The sequence below is a fragment of the Sus scrofa genome, chromosome 1, assembly GCF_054392235.1.
Source record: "Sus scrofa isolate SSC_HxYL_T2T_F1_AM1 chromosome 1, Sscrofa_HxYL_maternal_Yorkshire_Landrace_v2.0, whole genome shotgun sequence".
Lineage (NCBI taxonomy): Eukaryota > Metazoa > Chordata > Mammalia > Artiodactyla > Suidae > Sus > Sus scrofa.
Window position 1 is genome coordinate 103,204,572 of NC_139383.1, and position 18,988 is coordinate 103,223,559.

Genomic DNA, 18,988 nt, shown 5'->3' on the forward strand with positions numbered 1-18,988 from the left:
GTGTAGCTATTTTAATTTTTTGTTTAGTGGTTACCATGAGGTGTATAATAAAGCAATCTGTCTATGTGTATGATTGTTGTAAGTTTCTGGACTCTTAATTTCACACACATTTAACAACCTTGCATTTGTACTTTCCTCCTCTCATCATTACTGTTTTTGAAAAAATATTTTACATCTAATTATTTTATGCATCCCTTAACTGCTTATTGTGGATATATACAATTTTACTACATTTGTCTTTTAACCTTCATACTAGCTTTGCATGTGGATGATTTATCACCTTTATTGAACATTTGTCTTTACTAATGCGTATTTCTCTTTTGGAATTTTCATTTTAAAATTTCTTTTTCTATTAAAAATTATGGACCACTTCATCAATTTGCAGGTTCTCATTGCAAGAGGCCATGCTAATCTTTTCTGTATCATTCCAATTAATATATGTGCTGCCAGAGCAAGCATATCATTCATAATTTTCATGTTTATAGCTGTGGCATTTTCTTCTTTGCTTTGAAAAGTCCCTTTAACATTTTGTTGTAATGCTGGTTTAGCGGAACTGAACTCTTTTAGCTTTTGCTTCTCTGTAAAACTTTTGATTTCTCCATCAAATCAGGATGAGAGCCTCTGTGGGTACTCTTAGTTATAAGTTTTTCTCTTTCATTTCTCCGCATATGTCACAGAACTCCCCTCTGGCTTGCAGAATTTCTGCTGAAAGGTCAGCTGATAATCCTATGAGTGTTCTTTTATATTTACTTGTTGCTTTTCTCTTGCTGCGTTCAATATCTCTAGCTTCAATTTTTGCCATTTTAATTACAGTGTGTTTTGCGTGGTCCTCTTTGAGTGAATCCTGTATGGGACTCTCTTTGCTTACTGAATCTGGATGTCTGTTTCCTTTCCCAAATTAAGGAAATTTTCAGCTGTTATGTCTTCAAATATATTCTCTGTCTCTTTCTGTCTTTCTTTTCCTTCTAGTACCACTATAATGCAAATATTAGTGCACTTGATGTTGTTCCAGAGGTCTCTTAAACTGTACTCATTTCTTTTCATTCTTTTATCCCACTAAGCTTCAGTGATTTATCATTTCTGTTGTTTTATTAATCTCTGTTTAGTTATCCTATGTAGTAATTCTTTGTTATATGTAAACATCTAAGTTCTTGTTCTGTGCATCCATTCTTTTCCCAAGTTCTTTGAATATCTTTACAGTCATTATCCTGAACACCTTCTCAGGTAGATTGCTAATATCCACTTCACTTAGTTCTTCTGTTGTTTTACATTGTTTCTTCATTTAGAATATGTCCCTCTGTTGCCTCATTTTGCCTAACTCCCTGTTTTGATTTCTGTGTATCTAGTAGGTTTGTTACATTTCCTGGCCTTGAAGAAGTGACAATTTAAGGTCATGTCATGGAGCCCAGGACCAGTGATGGCACACTGGTGAGTAGGATTGGTGTTCCAGGAGACCCGAGCTCTGATTTCTACACACTAATGGAAAACCCATGTCATGAGGCTAATGCTGTTGCACTGGTGCGCAGAGCCAGGACCTAGAGTCTGACTTCAGGGCCCAGGGGTCTGTTATGGCTTCTTTTTTTTTAATTTTATTTTCCCACTGTACAGCAAGGGGGTCAGGTTATCCTTAGATGTATACATTGCAGTTACAGTTTTTTCCCCCACTCTTTCTTCTGTTGCAACATGAGTATCTAGACATAGTTCTCAATGCTATTCAGCAGGATCTCCTTGTAAATCTATTCTAGGTTGTGTCTGATAAGCCCAAGCTCCTGATCCCTCCCACTCCCTCTCCCTCCCATCAGGCAACCACAAGTCTCTTCTCCAAGTCCATGATTTTCTTTTCTGAGGAGATGTTCATTTGGCTTCTAAAGCCACTCTTTGAGGTTGGAATGATGTTCCATAAGTACTATGGATAACAGCTTCTAGTGTTTTTTCCATGATGTTGATTTTCTGAGTCCCACATTTATATTGCTGCTGAAGTCACAGCCTTCCTTTTATTAATTACAACAAGTAGAAGTGTGTATGCATATTGGTGCATACACACTTTCCTTTTTATTGGTGCGTTTTTGAAAATGAAAAAAGCAAATTAAAAAATACATTAAAGTAAGTTTCATGAAATCTCAGTTCCCTTGCCTATCCTTAAAACTTGGTCCTTCAAAATTGCCTCAGACCACAAGAATCAGACTTAGGAACCCACATATTGAGAATATAAATTACCAATGCTGCCATAAAAAGAACTTCAGAAATCATCTAGTCAACAAATTATTTTACAAGTAAGGAAATTGAGCTCAAAGTAAAATAAGTATTATATCATGTGCAAGTCTTTATAGACTGAAATATATAACATGAGGGCAATTTTGGTATTATGCCCCAAAAATGTAATTTACTTTTAATTATCACCCAGGCAATAATTATGGAAGATAGAAGTAAGAGATGATACTCACATAAGGACTCTATTGTCCTGCTGAATATTTCTACGCCTTCCAACACATTAAAGTTCTCAGCTAGTCAGAGAATTTGAGAAGAAAAGGAGATACTTCATCAGGTACCAAAGGCTCTAAGACTTTTCAAGCCATTGTGGATGCATTTTCTTCCTCAAGGTGGCAGAATTAGAAAGACCCAGAATAGCAAGTGGCTTTGGATAACAGGTTAATCAACACATCCTGTCGTCTTTGGACTTGGGTTATGATAACAGTACAAAGTGTTAACTCTCTGGAAATGAAGACTAAAATATTTATTATTTTATTAGTTAGCACTCCTATTACTTCAACCTTACCATGTGTCCAGAAGCTCTTTCCCTTCTAACAAAGCCCAGGAAAAATCCCCAATCCATGTCTGACTTCTCCTTCCCCTAGTATTTAAACACATATACCAACACCTGATAGAGGCCCCATCCCTCTTTCCCATCTTCAACATTAACTAACTTGTCAAAGGAAACACTGAGCAACTAATTTACACTAAAATAATAATGAATCAAAAAGTTTCAATCTTCACATCCCCCCTCCCTGGATTTATTCTGCCATAGTAAATAACTCGTGAGGCTAGTTATTGAAACCAGAAGCTTTGGTCTTTAAAATTGGACTTTCAACACTGTGACAGAGAAGGGAGAAACACATTCTGCACAGTAACTTTTTAATTGCACTGACTAGATGCAATTGTACTTACATGAACTGGACATAAGGCATGCCTTGAGCTGGGTTTTGAAAAAAGATTCAATGTACTTTTCTTTATTTCTTTCTTTTTTCCCCTTTTTTTTGCTTTTTAGGGTTGCATCCATGGCATATGAAATTTTTCAGGCTAGGGGTTGAATCAGAGCTACAGCTGCTGACTACAACACAGCCACAGCAACATGAGATCCAAACTATGTCTGTGACCCACACTACAACTCATGGCAATGTTGGATCCTTAACCCACTTAGTGGGACCAGGAAGCTAAGCAGCTTCTTCATGGATACTAGTCATGTTTGTTACCACTTAACCCCAATGGGAACTCCTCAATGTAATTTTCTCACTTGAGCTTTTTTGTATTGAACACACAAAGTTCCTCTAGTCAACACTGATACTAATCTAAAAAAAGTCTATAATTCAGTCATTATATATGACCTGGCCAGACTCTACCTTGAGATAATTTGTCTCTGCTTTGAAACCATGGAATTAAGTGTTTTGCTTTTCATTTCAGTTTACCTGAAGATATTTATATTTGAAATAAACAAGAGAAAAAATATACTTAAGTTCTTATTTGTACAAAATACCCACAAAATTAGAGTGAAACCCAACCCTAAGACATTCTCTGTCAAGACACAAAACCTGAAGCTGAGCAATTGAATCTTACATTTATATCCACATGACATTTAAAAAATTGAAGACTGGAAGCTACACATACAAGTAAAACCAGTTATTAGAGACAGCAAGACTCAGTCTAAAGAAAAAAACAGTGATCTTATTAAAGAGACAATGACAAGTCCTTCAGACCCAGAATATAGACTTTACAAAAATGATAAAAGTTTTAGAAATCATCACAAATGTGAGCACGAGTTCCTTTTAACATCAATAAAAGCAAGTTTTGCCACAATCATGCATTATATATTTATAAATATAAAAACATTTGGAATTCACAACTTGAAATATAATTTAAAAATTTTCTCAAGTGCCATTTTTTTAGAGGCAGGAGAGCAGAGCCTTTGAAAACAAAGATTAGGGATGCAAACAGATAATGATAATTCAAATGTCACCAGCTTTCTGACCTTGGAAATGTATTTTGTTTCCTTTTGGGTCACAGAACCCACTTACATGGGGGGAGGTTTATACTTGTAACACAATTGTGAAGTTTAAATAAGATATATTACATTGTGCCTGACAGATGTATGTCTTCAATAAACAATAGCTATTATTATTATTATTATTATTATTGCTTCAATTCAATAGCTATTTCATGTCTATTATTCAAGTATTGAGCCAAAAGAGAGTTGTAGGTCTTGGAACTAGAGGCCTAGTCAGACTTAAGATGGGGCTGAAGTGGCTTGGGAAAGGTACTTGTTTCTAAAATAAGATAAACTCTATGGTCAGGCATGATAAGCAATTGGGAGTAAGTGTAGAAGAATGTAGTAAGCAAGATATGTATCCTATAAAACAGATAACCTAATAAGGAATGATTCCATTGAGCTAGAGATGGCTTTTCAGACTGCTTAGAAGAGCAATATGTGACAGAGTCATGAAAACTTTAGTGGACAACTTGACACCAGGTACCCAAACCACTGAGCATGGTTTTGTGACTTCCCAAAGTCATACTGATTAGCCAACTTGTGTGGATTTTAACAGAGTAACAGATGCGAAAAAGACAATAACATTATCCTGAAGAAGCCAACACATACATACAATTCAAGGTAGGAAAAAGAAGAAATAAGATAGAATTTCACTGTGGATCAAAATAAGTATATAGTACATCTATTGCATAAAGGAAGGAGGGTTGGCAGATTACATGTAGAAAAGATTCATGGAACCATTCATGCTATTTAAATTGGGCTAACATTTTTATGATGATGATTGTGATAATGATAACTACAACACTAATAACTCAGTCAGTGGATGCCAAGTATTCCTATTATTAGTGTTATATAAACCACCAAAACTGATTTGGTAGTTTTACTATCTTTATTTACAGATTAATAAAATGTGGGACTCATAAATGAAAGGAAGAACATAGCAAAGGCAAGGAAGGGAAAAATGATCTATTTGCTCAATAAAATTAGAGTGTACTGAGTTGTCTGGTGCTTAGAGTAGTGGGAGATGAGTCTGGCCAAAAAAGTTATAAAAAGACTGGAACTTCAGACTTAATGTAATTGACAACAGAAAATTATTAAAGATATCAGTGAAATGAATCTATGAATTTCCACTTTAAGAAGTTATGGCAGCAGAAAATAGGCTCTATTTGAGTGTAGGAAGAGAGCTATAAAGAGCTTAAAAATTATTTGAAAAACTAGGTTAAAGTACTATTTCCCAGTTACTCTTGAAATCTCTCAAAGTATAAAACTGACCTCAAAATAATTTTATTTTGTAGGTGGGGCTCCTACAATTGTAGAAGCCCTGTTTCTTAAGTTCCAGATACACTGGATATTCATGACTCAAAAAGATGAGAGGTGAGAATAAGTTTAAGGTCTTTCTCACTGGCTGACAAAACTTTGTAGATATGAACTGAAAATCACCCCCCATATACTACCAAGACTATACCTTAACCACAAACATGATTTGGAGAGAGAACTAAATAGACATATTTTTGGATTTTTATTCATGCTTTCAAACTTGATCAACCTAATAGTAGTCAACGTTTCATTACATCAAGAGTTTTGCAATAGGGAACTCCCTATTAACTGTCATGAGGAAATGGGATAGGAGTGAAAATACTTATAAGATAGAAGTCTTAGGTGAAGGAGTGAGATAATATTACAAGGGCAAAAAATATATAGGAAAAGGATGACAGGGAATAGTGCAAGAAGGCATGATTCAGAAACTAAAGATGTAGACCTTCAAAGACAATCCTACAACTCAGGTTTGTGGGATTCAGAGGTAAGATGGTAGAGTAGAAGGACTCAAGCTCAACACCTCTCATGAAAACAACAAAATAACTACTAACTTCTGAACAACCATCAATAAAATATACTAGAAACTACCAAAAAAGCTCCTATATCCAAAGACAAAGAAAAAGCTACATTGAGAAGATAGGAGAGATGATTTCTTGATAAAAGCAAGCTCATACTCACCTGGGGGGTGACTCACAGACTGGAAAATATTACTGCAGAGGCTCACCCACAGGAGTGAGAGTTCTAAGCCCTTCAGGTTTCCCAACTGGGGATCTAGCATTTGGAAGAGGAGTGACTGAGCATTTGGTATTGAAGGCCACCTGGTCTCAGGAAAAATCATTGGTTTAAGTGTCCCTGGAGGTCACCATTTTGAAAAAAAATAAGGCCCCAGCCATCAAGGTTAAGAAATCCCAGCCCAAACAACAAACAGGGTGGGAAAACAGACTCAACCATTAGCAGTGTACCTAAAGTCCTCCTAGGCACACAGCTGCTTCTAATTACTCCCAGAGACAAAGCCCCACCCACCAGAGGGACAAGACTCAGCTCCAACTACTAGTGGGTAGACACCAGTCCCTCCCATGAGGAATCCTGCAAAAAGCCCCTGTATCAAATTCACCCACAAGGGGCAGACACTAGAAGCAAGAGAGACTACAACCCTGTAGCCAGCAAAAAGAAAACAAACAAAATACTATACAAAATGAAAGGTCAGAGAAATATGAACCAGATGAAGGAACAGGACCAAACCTCAGAAAAACAGCTACGTGAACTGGAAAAAAGCAACCTCCATGAAAAAGACTTTAGAGTAATGAGAGTAAAGGTGATACAAGATCTCAGGGAAAAAAAAATGGAGGCAAAGATCAATTATAAGAAATGTTTAACAAAGAAATAGATTTGAAGATTAAATAAGTAGAGAGGAAAAACACAATAACAAAAATTTTTAAAAAATCACTGGAAGGAATCAATAGTAGAATAGAGGAGGCAGAATAATGAATAAGCAAGGTGGAATACAGACTGGGGGAAATCACTGATATGGAACAGAATAAAGAAAAAATGAAAAAAAACAAGATGCATATGTTGGCCATCTAAAAGAGACCCACTTAAGTTCTAGGGACATATGCAAACTGAAAATGAAGGATAGAAGAAGATATTCCATGTAAATGGAAACAAAAAGAAAGCTGGAATGGCAATACTCATATCAGATGAAATAGACATCAAAATAAAGAATATTTAAGAGAAAAAGAAGGGCATTACATAATGATCAAAGGATCAATCTAAGAAGATGTAACAATTATAAATATATATGCACCCAACATAGGATCCTCTCAATATATAAGGCAACTGCTAACAGCCATAAAAGGTGAAATAGCCAATAACACAGTTATTGGGTGGGGGGCTCTAACACCCCCACTTATATCAATGAACAGATCATTCAGACAGAAAATCAGCCAGGAAACACAGATCTTAAATGATGCATTAGACCAGGCGAACTTCATAGATATTTACAGAATTTTCCATCCAAAAGCAAGAGTACACGTTATTCTCAATTGCACACAGAACATACTCTAAAATATATCACACAAATAAGCATCCTAACCTACACCTCAAGCAACTACAGAAAGAACAAACTAAACCAGAAGTTAGTAGAAGGAAAGAAATCATAAAGCTTAGAGCAGAAATAAATGAATTTATTTATTAAGAAAACAATAGAAAAGATCAATGAAACTAAAATCTGATTCTTTGAAAAAAATCAAAAAAGGTGATAAACTCTTAGCCAGACTCATAAAGAAAAAAAGGGAGAGAGCTCAAATTAATAAAATTAGAAATGAAAAAGAAGTTACAACAGAGATCATAGAAATGCAAAGGATCATAAGAGACTACTACAAGTAATTATACACCAATAAAATGGACAACCTAGAAGAAATGGACAAATTCTTAAAATGGTATGATCTTCCAAGGATAAACCAGGAAGAAATAGAAAAGATGAATGAATGAAACACAAGAACTGAAATTGAAGATGTGATTTTAAAAAGTCCAAAACCTGACAGCTTCATGGGTGAATAGTATCAAATATCTAGAAAAGAGTTAACACATATTATTCTGAAACTCTTCCAAAATATTGCAGAGGAAGAAAGACTCTCAAACTCATTCTATGATGTAATCACCACCTTGATACCAAAACCAGAAAAAGATAGCACAAAAAATAAAATTACAGGCCAATATCACAGATGAATATAGATGCAAAAATCCACAACAAAATGATACCAAACTGAATTCAACAATACATTAAAAGGATCATACACCACAATCAAGTGGGCTTTATCTGAGTGGTGCAAGAATTTTTCAATATCCACAAATCAATCAGTGTGATACACCACACTGACAAACTGAAGAATAAAAAGCATATGATCACCTCAATAGATGTAGAAAAAGCATTTGACAAAATCCGACACCCATATCTGATAAAAACCTTCCATAAAGTGGGCATTGAGCGAAACTACTTCAACAAAAAAAGGCCATATGTGACAAACTTACAGCTAACCTCATTCTCAATGGTGAAAAGCTGAAATAATTCCTGCTATGATCAGGAAATGGACAAGAATGTCCACTCTTATAACTTTTATTAAATATAGTATTGGAAGTCCTAGTCATGGCAGATAATAAAAGAAATAAAAGGAATCCAGATTGGAAAGAAAGAAGTAAAACTATCACTATTTGCAGATGGCATGGATACTATACATAGAAAATCCTAAAGAAGCTACCAGAAAACAGCCCTCATCAATGAATTTGGTAAGGTTACAGGATACAAAATTAATGCAGAGAAGCTGACTGCATCTCTAGATACTAACCATGAAAGATCAGAAAGAGAAATTATGGAAACAATCCCATTAACCATTGCATCAAAAAGAATAATAAATCTGGAATAAATAAATATATCAAAAAAGATAAAAGACCTATACTCTGAAAACTGTAAGATGCTGATGAAAGAAGTCAAAGATGACACAAATATATAGGAAGGTATACCATGCTCTTAGACTGGAAGAATCAATATTGTCAAAATTACTATACTCCCCAAGGCCATCTACAGATTCAACACAATCTCTATCAAATTACCAATGGCTATTTTAGCAGAACTATAACAGTATATTTTAAAATTTTTATGGAACATAAAAGACCCTGAAGAGCCAAAGCAATCCTGAGAAAGAAAAATGGAGCTGGAAGAATTGGGCTCCCTGGCTTCAGACTATACTGTAAAGCTACAGTCATCAAAACAGTATGATAGCAGCACAAAAATATAAATATGGATGAATGAAACAGAAAGCCCAGAAATAAACCCAAGCTCCTATGGTCAATTAATGTATGACAAAGGAGGCAAGAATAAACAATGGAGAAAAGACAGTCTCTTTAATAGTGGTACTCAGAAAAGTCGACCCCTTCATGCAGAAGAATGAAATTAGAACACTCTCTACCATGACAGATAAAAATAAAATTAAAATGTATTAAAGACCTAAACCTAAGACTGGATATTTTAAAACTTTTAGGGGAAATCATATGTCGAACCACTCTCTGACATAAACTGCTGCAGTATCTTCTCTGATCCACCTCCTAGAGTAATAAAATTTAAAACTAAAATAAACAAGTGGGACCTAATTAAACTTAAAAATTTTTTGCACAGCAAAGAAAACCATAAACAAAACAAAAAGACTACCCACAGAATGGGAGAGAATAATTGCAAATGATTTGACTGACAAGGGATCAATCTCCAAAACATACTACCACTTCAAAAAGCTCAGTCTCAAAAAATCCCAAAGAAGCTAATCAAAAAATGGGCAGAAGATCTAAACATAAATTTCTCCAAAAAAAGACATACAGATGGCCAAAAACACATGAAAATATATTTGACATTGCTAATTATTAGAGAAAGGCAAATCAAAACTTCTATGAGGTACTATGTTACACCAGCCAGAGGGGCATCACCAAAAAGTCTACAATTAATGCTGGGGAGGGTGCAGAAAAGAAGGAACCCTCTTACGCCATTGGTGGGAATATAAATTGGTAAAACCAGTATGTAAAACAATATGAAGGTTCCTCAAAAAACTAAAAATAGAACTACCATATGATCCATCATTCTCACTCCTGGGTACCTATCCAGAGAAAAGCATAATTCAAAAAGATACATGCATCCCAGTGTTTATTGCAGCACTATTGACAATAGCCAAGGCATGGGAGAAACCTAAATGTCCACTGACAAGGGAATAGATAAAGAAGAGGTGTGTATATCTATCTATCTCTCTATCGATAGATAGAGAGATAGAGAGATAGAGAGATAGATCTATCTATCTATAGAGAGATCTATCTATCGATAGAGAGATCTATCTATCTCTCTATCTCTCTATCTCTCTATATCGATAGATAGAGAGATAGAGAGATAGAGAGATAGAGAGATAGATAGATAGATAGATAGATAGATAGATAGATAGATAGATAGATAGATATAAATATAATGGAATATTACTCAGCCACCAAAAAGAATGAAACAATGCTGTCTGCAGCAAGATGGATGGACTTAGAGATTACCATACTAAGTGAGTTTTGTCAGACAGTGAAAGTCAAACATCATATGATATCGCTTATATGTGGAATCAAAAAAAAATGTTGCAAATGAATTTATTTGCAGAACAGAAACAGACTCTCAGACTTTGAAAACAAACTTATGGTTACCAGAGTGGACAGCTCTTGGGAGGTGGACTTGGTTGTAGTAAGTCTCTTGTATAGCACAGAGAATTCTATCCAATATTCTGTAATATCTATGTGGAAAAAGAAGGGGGGAAAAAAAGAACCTTCATGTCTGCTAAAGCTTGTCTTCTTATAGGGTGCTCTGTGTATTACAATGCTTTTAGATTAAAATCAATCAGGAAATTTACATGAAGTTCACAGTATTTCCTATTTGCCTGTTGCTTAGAACCTAAGCAATGAACACACCAGGAAATTTGATGATATTCTATATTACAATCAAGAAACCATGAGGCCAGAAGTCTTATTCATAAATATTTAGATCTCATTAGACATGCAGCAAGATGAGCACCATCGACTTCATTGTCTAAGTCCAGATTTCTTTCCATTGTTTTAAAAAAGAGGAGCATTTAAGTTTGTGGCAGTCTGACCTAAAATTTTCTTGCATTCTCCAATTCTTTTGCTCTAATTCCTCCCTCCTATGATCGTTACAGAACAATATCATAAAACTATGGTGCTGGATGAAGAGCAATTTCCTGCAGTCACAATCCGTTAGCTTTCCTATAACCAGCTTTCCTGGTTCCCTATTTTGGTTGCATTTTATGACTGAATGGTATATATTATACCTAAATCTTACATGTACCAATTTAACTCAGACTTATGAAGTTGTCAGGTTTGGAGAAAATTAAAGTGTAATAGATATAATAAAGAGTGGTAGTATATAAAGACAACTAAACATGAAGCCAGGTACCTTGAGATAAAATCTAACAATTGTGTTTCCATGTGTAAGATATTTAATCTTCTTGGCCTCAATTTGCTCATCTTTAAAATAAGAGATATTAGACAAAAGAATGGTGGCCCTTTCAAGATGGAATATTCCATGAGTCAAAACCTCTTAAAGAAATAGCCAGTAAATTGGAATTCCAAAGGCGGATGGCCAGACTGGCAATGTCCTGAAAGTGACATCTCCTTGGCTGCCCAATTACACCTTTCAAATAAAAATAGGAAGTACCCAACTGCTTCTAATTATAATATGTGTTTTGCTTGGGAAAGACAAAGACAAATGTGCTAAAGGCCTAATGAGGTGTGTGGGAGCAACCTCCCTCTTCAGTCTACAGCTTTTTCACACCATTAGTTCTCATTGCCTAGTCAGCAGGCATTAAGGGAAAGTTGAGGAAAAAAGAGTAGTTATTTTCTGACCCAAGATTATGACACAAAAGGAAAATGCTTTTATTGTTTTCACACAAACTTGACAGAGAATTCTTAAATACTGTTTTGTGATCAGCATCAATAGCCTAATAGAAAATACAAGATGTGTTGGAAATAGTTGGAAATAGAGTAGAGCAAATTAACTACTAGTGAAGTTCCAGGAAATCAGAATAGAATCTATATGAAATTGTCACTATTGCTTTCATCAGGTTAGGATTATACATATCAAAATGTGCTTATGCAAATGTAGAACAGCGGAAATTGCCCTGGCATAGCTGAAATGAGGGGCATCTGTCATGAAGGGTGTAATCTGGTTCTACCACTCACATGGTTAAAATCATCTAACTTTAAAAGTTTACTTAATTAAAAATATGCAAATTAACCTCTATTTATGAAACCCAGTAGGATTATGAAACTTAATTGTGATGAAATATTGCATACTATAAATTTGGTTCCTATGTATGATAATAAGGTTATTCTAAAATGCATTTTTTCCAGAATAATCTTTGTAAGAATTCTGAGATGATGGAATACTTGGGCCAGAAGAAATATCAAAAGATCTGTATGTGTCTCCAGATTGATATGTTAAAATATTTTTTTTCTTAAAGCATTCTCTACAAATACAAATGTCAATCCTTCTTTTCATGATTCTCTTTAAGGTTTTTGGAACTTATTTTTCCTGCAACTCCACCCTCCTTCAATGGAGTAGTTTTTTTGTTTTGTTTTGTTCTTTTTTGACTACCCTGAAGCATATGGAGTTCCCAGGCCAGGGATCATTTCTGAGCTGGAGTTGTAACCCATGTCACAGCTGTGGCAACTCTGGACACTGTGCCAGGCTGGGGATAAAATCTATGTCCCAGCACTCCAGAGACACTGCCAATCCCATTAGGCCACAGTGGGAACTCTTTTAATGGAGTATTTTATTTTTTTTAATTTTTTGTTAAACCAAAGTCTTTATTTATTTATTTATTTATTTTTTGCTATTTCTTGGGCCACTTCTGCGGCATATGGAGATTCCCAGGCTAGAGGTCTAATCGGAGCCGTAGCCACCAGTCTATGCCAGAGCCACAGCAACGCGGGATCTGAGCCGCGTCTGCAACCTACACCACAGTTCACGGCAACGCCGCATCGTTAACCCACTGAGCAAGGGCAGGGACCGAACCCACAACCTCATGGTTCCTAATCAGATTCGTTAACCACTGCGCCACGACGGGAACTCCTAATGGAGTATTTTAATTGACTTAATTAGGTGATTTCATAATTGCATTATAACAATGAAAGATTATATTATTTACATTTATTTTTTACAGATTTCACTTAGTATCGTAAATGCATTCTGACTGGATGCTATCATTATTATTTTGTATATTTAAGTTTGCAAGATAAACATAATTTCTGAGTGAAGCATTGATATTTTGGCCACATGACTGGAAAAGTCAATCTACAAAATAGTTTATCACACTCTTCAGTTTAATTATATTTCAAACACAGTTTATTCAAATATCTAAATAAGGCAGGAAATTATTTTTGTATAATGAAACACACAGTTTCATATTTAAAGCTAGGACAATGCAGTTAAGGCCTGTTCGTGTTTAGTTTTTAAGCATTTATCATCACTCTTTAATCTAACTTTGCTTTTTGTTCCTAGACTCTAAACATCCCAAGAGTTCTCAATATGAGAATTATTTTCTTCTTTTGTCTAATGTTAATACTCACATGTTAATACACTCACAGTAATAATGTATTTCCATTAGCCAATTATTTGTGACTATTCAATTTTAAAGACAATATTATCCAATACTTTAGAGAGGAAATAAAGTAGTATTTCAAATTATTTCAGCTTCCTTACATCTCTGAAGTGTCAATAACAAATCATCAACTTAGTACATATATCTTCATTCTATATATTCAAAAAATACTGTTGTTACAATGTCATTTGCCTTGGACCAAATACAAAAGATGATATCAATCAACTATTAATGTTAACCCATGTTCTCTAAAACTTCTGTTTTCCACTATAATATTCAAAACTTTGTATTTTATGAAGTGGTGGCAGACTTCTGTAGTGAATTAAGAAATTATCAAGACTTCAAGACATCTGATATTAATAGGAAGATGAATTTAAAGTTGTTTGCATTTTCATTCTTTCAGTTCAAAACCAACTTATAAGCAAGATGTAAAAGAACCATAATGTACTCACTTCATCTGTATACACCCTTTTTTTCTGCCCTCTGATACTTTATTCCAAGAGGTTATTCAAGACATTTAGCATCAATGAACTAAAATTATAATGTCAAATAAAACCTGTTTGCAATTTTGAAAGAAAGTATTCTTCTAAAAAGATATATATAGCTGATTTATAATACTGTGTTAGTTTTAGGTGTGCAGCAGAGTGATTCAGTTTTATAATTTTTTTATGATTCTTTTCTAAAATACTGAATGTAGTTCCCTAAGGTGTACAGTAAACTCTTGTTGCTTATATGTTTTATGTACCTATCAATTCAATAATCTTAATTTATCCCACCTCCCCCACTTTCACCTTTGTTAACCATAAATTTGAATTTGATTTCTATGTCTATAATTATCTTTCTGTTTTGTATATAGATTAATTCTTATTATTTTTTAGTTTCTACATGCAATTGATACATAATAATGTATCTTTCTCTGTCTGAATTGCTTCACTTAGTATGATACTCTCTAGGTCCATCTATGTTTCTTCCAATGGCAAATGCAATTATCTTCTTGACTTGAACCAATCATATATGGATGGACATTTAGTTTTCTTCTATGTCTTTGCTATTATATATAGTGCCTCTATGAACATTGGGGTGAATGTATCTTTTAAAATTAAAGGTTTTATCTTTTCCAGATATGTACCCAAGAGTGGGATTGCTGGATCATATGGTAGCTCTATTTTTAGTTTTTTTTAAAGGAAAACCCATACTATTTTCCATAATGGCTGCATGACTTTACAATCCTACCAAGAGTGTAGAAGTGTTTATTTTTCTTTACACTCTCTCTAGCATTTGTTATTTATGTATTTTTTTAATGATGGCCATTCTTACCTAGGTTAGGTGATACCTCATTATAGTTATGATTTGCATCTTCCCAGTAAGTAGCAATGTTGAGTATCTTTTCTGGCTGGCTATCTACATGTCTTCTGAAACTTCTATTTAAGGTATTCTTCCCATTTTTTTATTGTATTGTTTCTTTGTATGTTGTTATTTAGTTGTATGAGCTGTCTGTATGTTTTGGAAATTATCCATTTATCAGTTGCTTCATTTGCCAATATTCTCCCATTCCATACTTACATTTTCATTTTTTTTTTGATGAGTTCTTTTGCCACACAAAAGCTTTTAAGTTTGATTAGGTACTATTTGTTTATTTTTTATTTTATTTCTTTTGACTTGAGAAAAATAGGTCTAAGAAAATATTCCTGTAATTTATGCCCAAGAATGTTTTGCCTATGTTCTTTTTTAGAAGTTTTGTGGTGTCATATCTTATATTTAAATTTTTAAGCCATTTCAAGTTTGTTTTTTCTGTATGGTATAAGAGTATTTTCTAACGTCATTGATTTATATGCAGCTATCCAGGTTTCAAAATACCACTTCCTGAAGAAACTATCTGTTCTCCATTGTAAATTATTGCATAATTTGTCATAGATTAATTTCCCATAGCTGTGTGAGTTTATTTCTGGGCTCTCTCTTCTAGTTCATTGATCAATATGTCTATTTTTGTGTCAATCCCACACTGTTTTGATTACTATAGCTTTATAGTATTGTCTGAAGTCTGGAAGGGTTATACCCCCATTTTATTCATTTTCTTCAGGATTGTTTTGGCAATTATGGGTCTTTTGTGTTTCCACATAATTTTAGGATTGCTTCTAGTTGTGTGAAAAATGCCATGGGAATTTTGGCAGGGATTGCGCTAAACACATAAATTGCTTTGGATTGTATAGCCATTTTAACAATATTAATTCTTCCAAGCCAAGAACATGGGATATCTCTATTTCTCTGCGTCATCTTCAATTTACTTTTTTACTTGTCAATATTTTACTTTTTATTTATCAATATTTTATGGTTTTTAGTGTATAAGTTTTTCATCTCCTTGGTTAAGTTTTTCCTAAATTTTTTGACACAATTTTAAATAAGTATTTTTTTATCCTGAAAAAAAAGCACTCTAAATTGTATATTGCTGAGTTTAAGACATGTTGCAGGGTGGGAAGTAGTATGGAAATGTCTCTTAAAGTGCAGATAAAGAATATTTAGAATAAATACCCTCAATTAGTGAAAACAAAATTTAGAAACTAGGGATCTGATAGTCAATTCTTAAATAACTTGAATCCAAGGGTTTTCATAACTCAAAACCCTTATCAGTACTGCTCTCTTATGTGGTATTATTTAAAGGGCTTCAGGTGGCCCTATGTAAAGAATAACCCTCCCCCAGTTCTTATGAACTTAAAATTTCATTGTCAGAGTATCATCACATGGACATTTAAATACAAATGCCACCGGGAATAAAAGTAACTCTTTATATCACTATTAGTTATTACCATCATGAGATGATGGAACTTATGAAACCCTATACTTTTGAAATTCTGTAATTAGACCTTAGTGTCTGGGAATAAGTTTTGATTATAGAAAGAAGAGCTCTGTGTTACTAATACACATAGTATGAACAAGGTAGAAAGAATATGAAAACAAAGGACTTGGTATCCAAAAGAGCTTTTTCAACTTTACATTTTACCTATGGCCAGCCCTTCCTCAATGCAATTAAATCATTCAGGAACCAGAAATCACATAAATAAGGCCATAGCATGAAGTAGAACCTTAGCACCCAAATGTTGACATTGATTTCAAATGCCTGATAATTTTAACCCAAGATTAATAAAAATGTCAAGAAAATAGGTTTAAGTAATCATCATGGTCAATTTTGGAAATGTCAGATTTGATACCAAATGAATAAGGGAAACATAAAGACAAATTAGAAACTTTAAAAAGCCTCAAGCTTACTTCCTCAGATTAAAGTATTTTATTCCGAATCTCCAGGGTTGTTGCTGACCTCAATTTAATTTTGCAATGAGGATGATTCTCCTGATCCCTGAACTCTATCAGACCTCATTGTCTTCCCCTAAATCAGCTTTATTTCCTCTGGCACATTGGATATCTATCAACTGTGAACTTGAGCTAGTAACTGCTTCTTCAGAAATGAAGAGCTGACCTCTCCCCTACTCCTACCACATCCCTGACCAGCCACTTGAGAGTGATAATTAAATGACATTTACACCCCTTTAAAAAATAAAAATAGTTCCCAGTGTTTCCAGTTTCAGTTTCTCTCTCTCTGCAATATCCATTACTTTGTATTTATTTGCTAGAGCAGTGAGCAGTGGGGTCATTTATTAAGGACGACAAGGTAACTAGTGCTGTCATCTGATTTAATGATTATTACAGAATTCTTCTTCGGTAATTTTCAAAAGTCTGGAAAAATAAGATGAATAGAAATGCCCAGAGCAGGTGGGTGCTTAAGAGTGACTTATTACTCTAGTGATGCAGTTTATGGGCAACTCAATGGACAGTGTGATTTCATCTCCAAGTGAGATTATTATGAAACTGCTATCATTCTGTCATGAATAATTGATCATCACACTATTCAGAAAAAAAAAACCAAACAACAGATGTGATAAACAATGCAGTGATGTGACAAAGAGTGAGCTTATAGTTTGTTATTTCACTGTCTATTATTTCACCATTTGTGAAGATGCCATAGGCACAGTCACACATTTACTGCTTGAGTGTATAAACTGCATGACAATTAAAATATTATAATTAAGTGATGTAACCCTGACTATGCAATGGCCCCTTTGGGTTTCGTGGGAAAAATAAACTGTTTCTAAGAGAATGTGTAGGTCAGTGATGGTTCTTGTTGGAACCGTGCAATTAGCGGTGTTTCTTTTTAGTCCTTTCCCCTTCTATTTCAGCTTTCTTCCCATGGTTGAGGTCCTATGTGCCCCCAAGAGTCCATTCAGCTGTACAAACATCAGTCTAGATTAAAGTCCTAACTGCAGGGATTCCAGCCAGCCATCCTCCCCAACTGAGCCTGCTTATTTAAGATGTGCTCTTCTGTCTTTCCATCAATCAAGATCTTATTCTATCTCCCTGTTTTTCCTCTTAGGAGGAAAGTAATATGATTAAAATAAACCAAGTTAAAACCAGCATCGTGATGGCTATAACTTTCTATCAACATACCTAATCGGAAGAAACAAAATTCTAGAAAATAAAGCTGAAATTTGATGAAGAGCCAAGTTTCATTAATATAACTAGCCTACACATTTCTTTCTTTTTTTTTTTTTTTTTTTTTTTTTTGTCTTTTTGCCATTTCTCGAGCTGCTCCCATGGCATATGGAGGTTCCCAGGCTAGGGATCCAATCAGAGCTGTAGCTGTCAGCCTACACCAGAGCCACAGCAACGTGGGATCTGAGCTGCATCTACAACCTACACCACAGCTCTCATCAGTGCCAGATCGTTAACCCACCAAGCAAGAGCAGGGATCGAACCCTCAATCTCATGGTTCCTAGTCGGATTCGTTAACCACTGCACCACGACAGGAACTCCATAGCCTACACGTTTCCGATGTCTCTTAAAAATCATACCATACATCAGGATAAACCAGGATTCTTGAGAACTTGGAGCTCTATTAAGAATATTTCCCATCATGGCTCAGTGGTTAACAAACCTGACTAGTATCCATGAGGATGCAGGTTTGATCCTTGGCCTTGCTCAGTAGGTTAAGGATCCAGCATTACCATGAGCTGTGATGTAGGCCAGCAGCTACAGATCTGATATGACCCCCAGCCTGGGAACATCCATATGCAATGGGGACAGCCCTAAAAAGACAAAAAGACAAAAAAAAAGGTATGTAAAGATAAATAATTCCAATAGAATTTTCATTTATTTCACCAAATAAAGACAGGAA

At 34.7% G+C, this 18,988-nt stretch overlaps 1 non-coding gene across 1 annotated transcript; it reads right to left on the minus strand.

Moving 5' to 3' along the window:
* Nucleotides 1-355: 355 nt before the first annotated feature.
* Nucleotides 356-459, minus strand: LOC146406261 (U6 spliceosomal RNA). Its single transcript, XR_014832631.1, has one exon. It is a non-coding gene; the product is annotated as a U6 spliceosomal RNA (small nuclear RNA).
* Nucleotides 460-18,988: the final 18,529 nt, after the last annotated feature.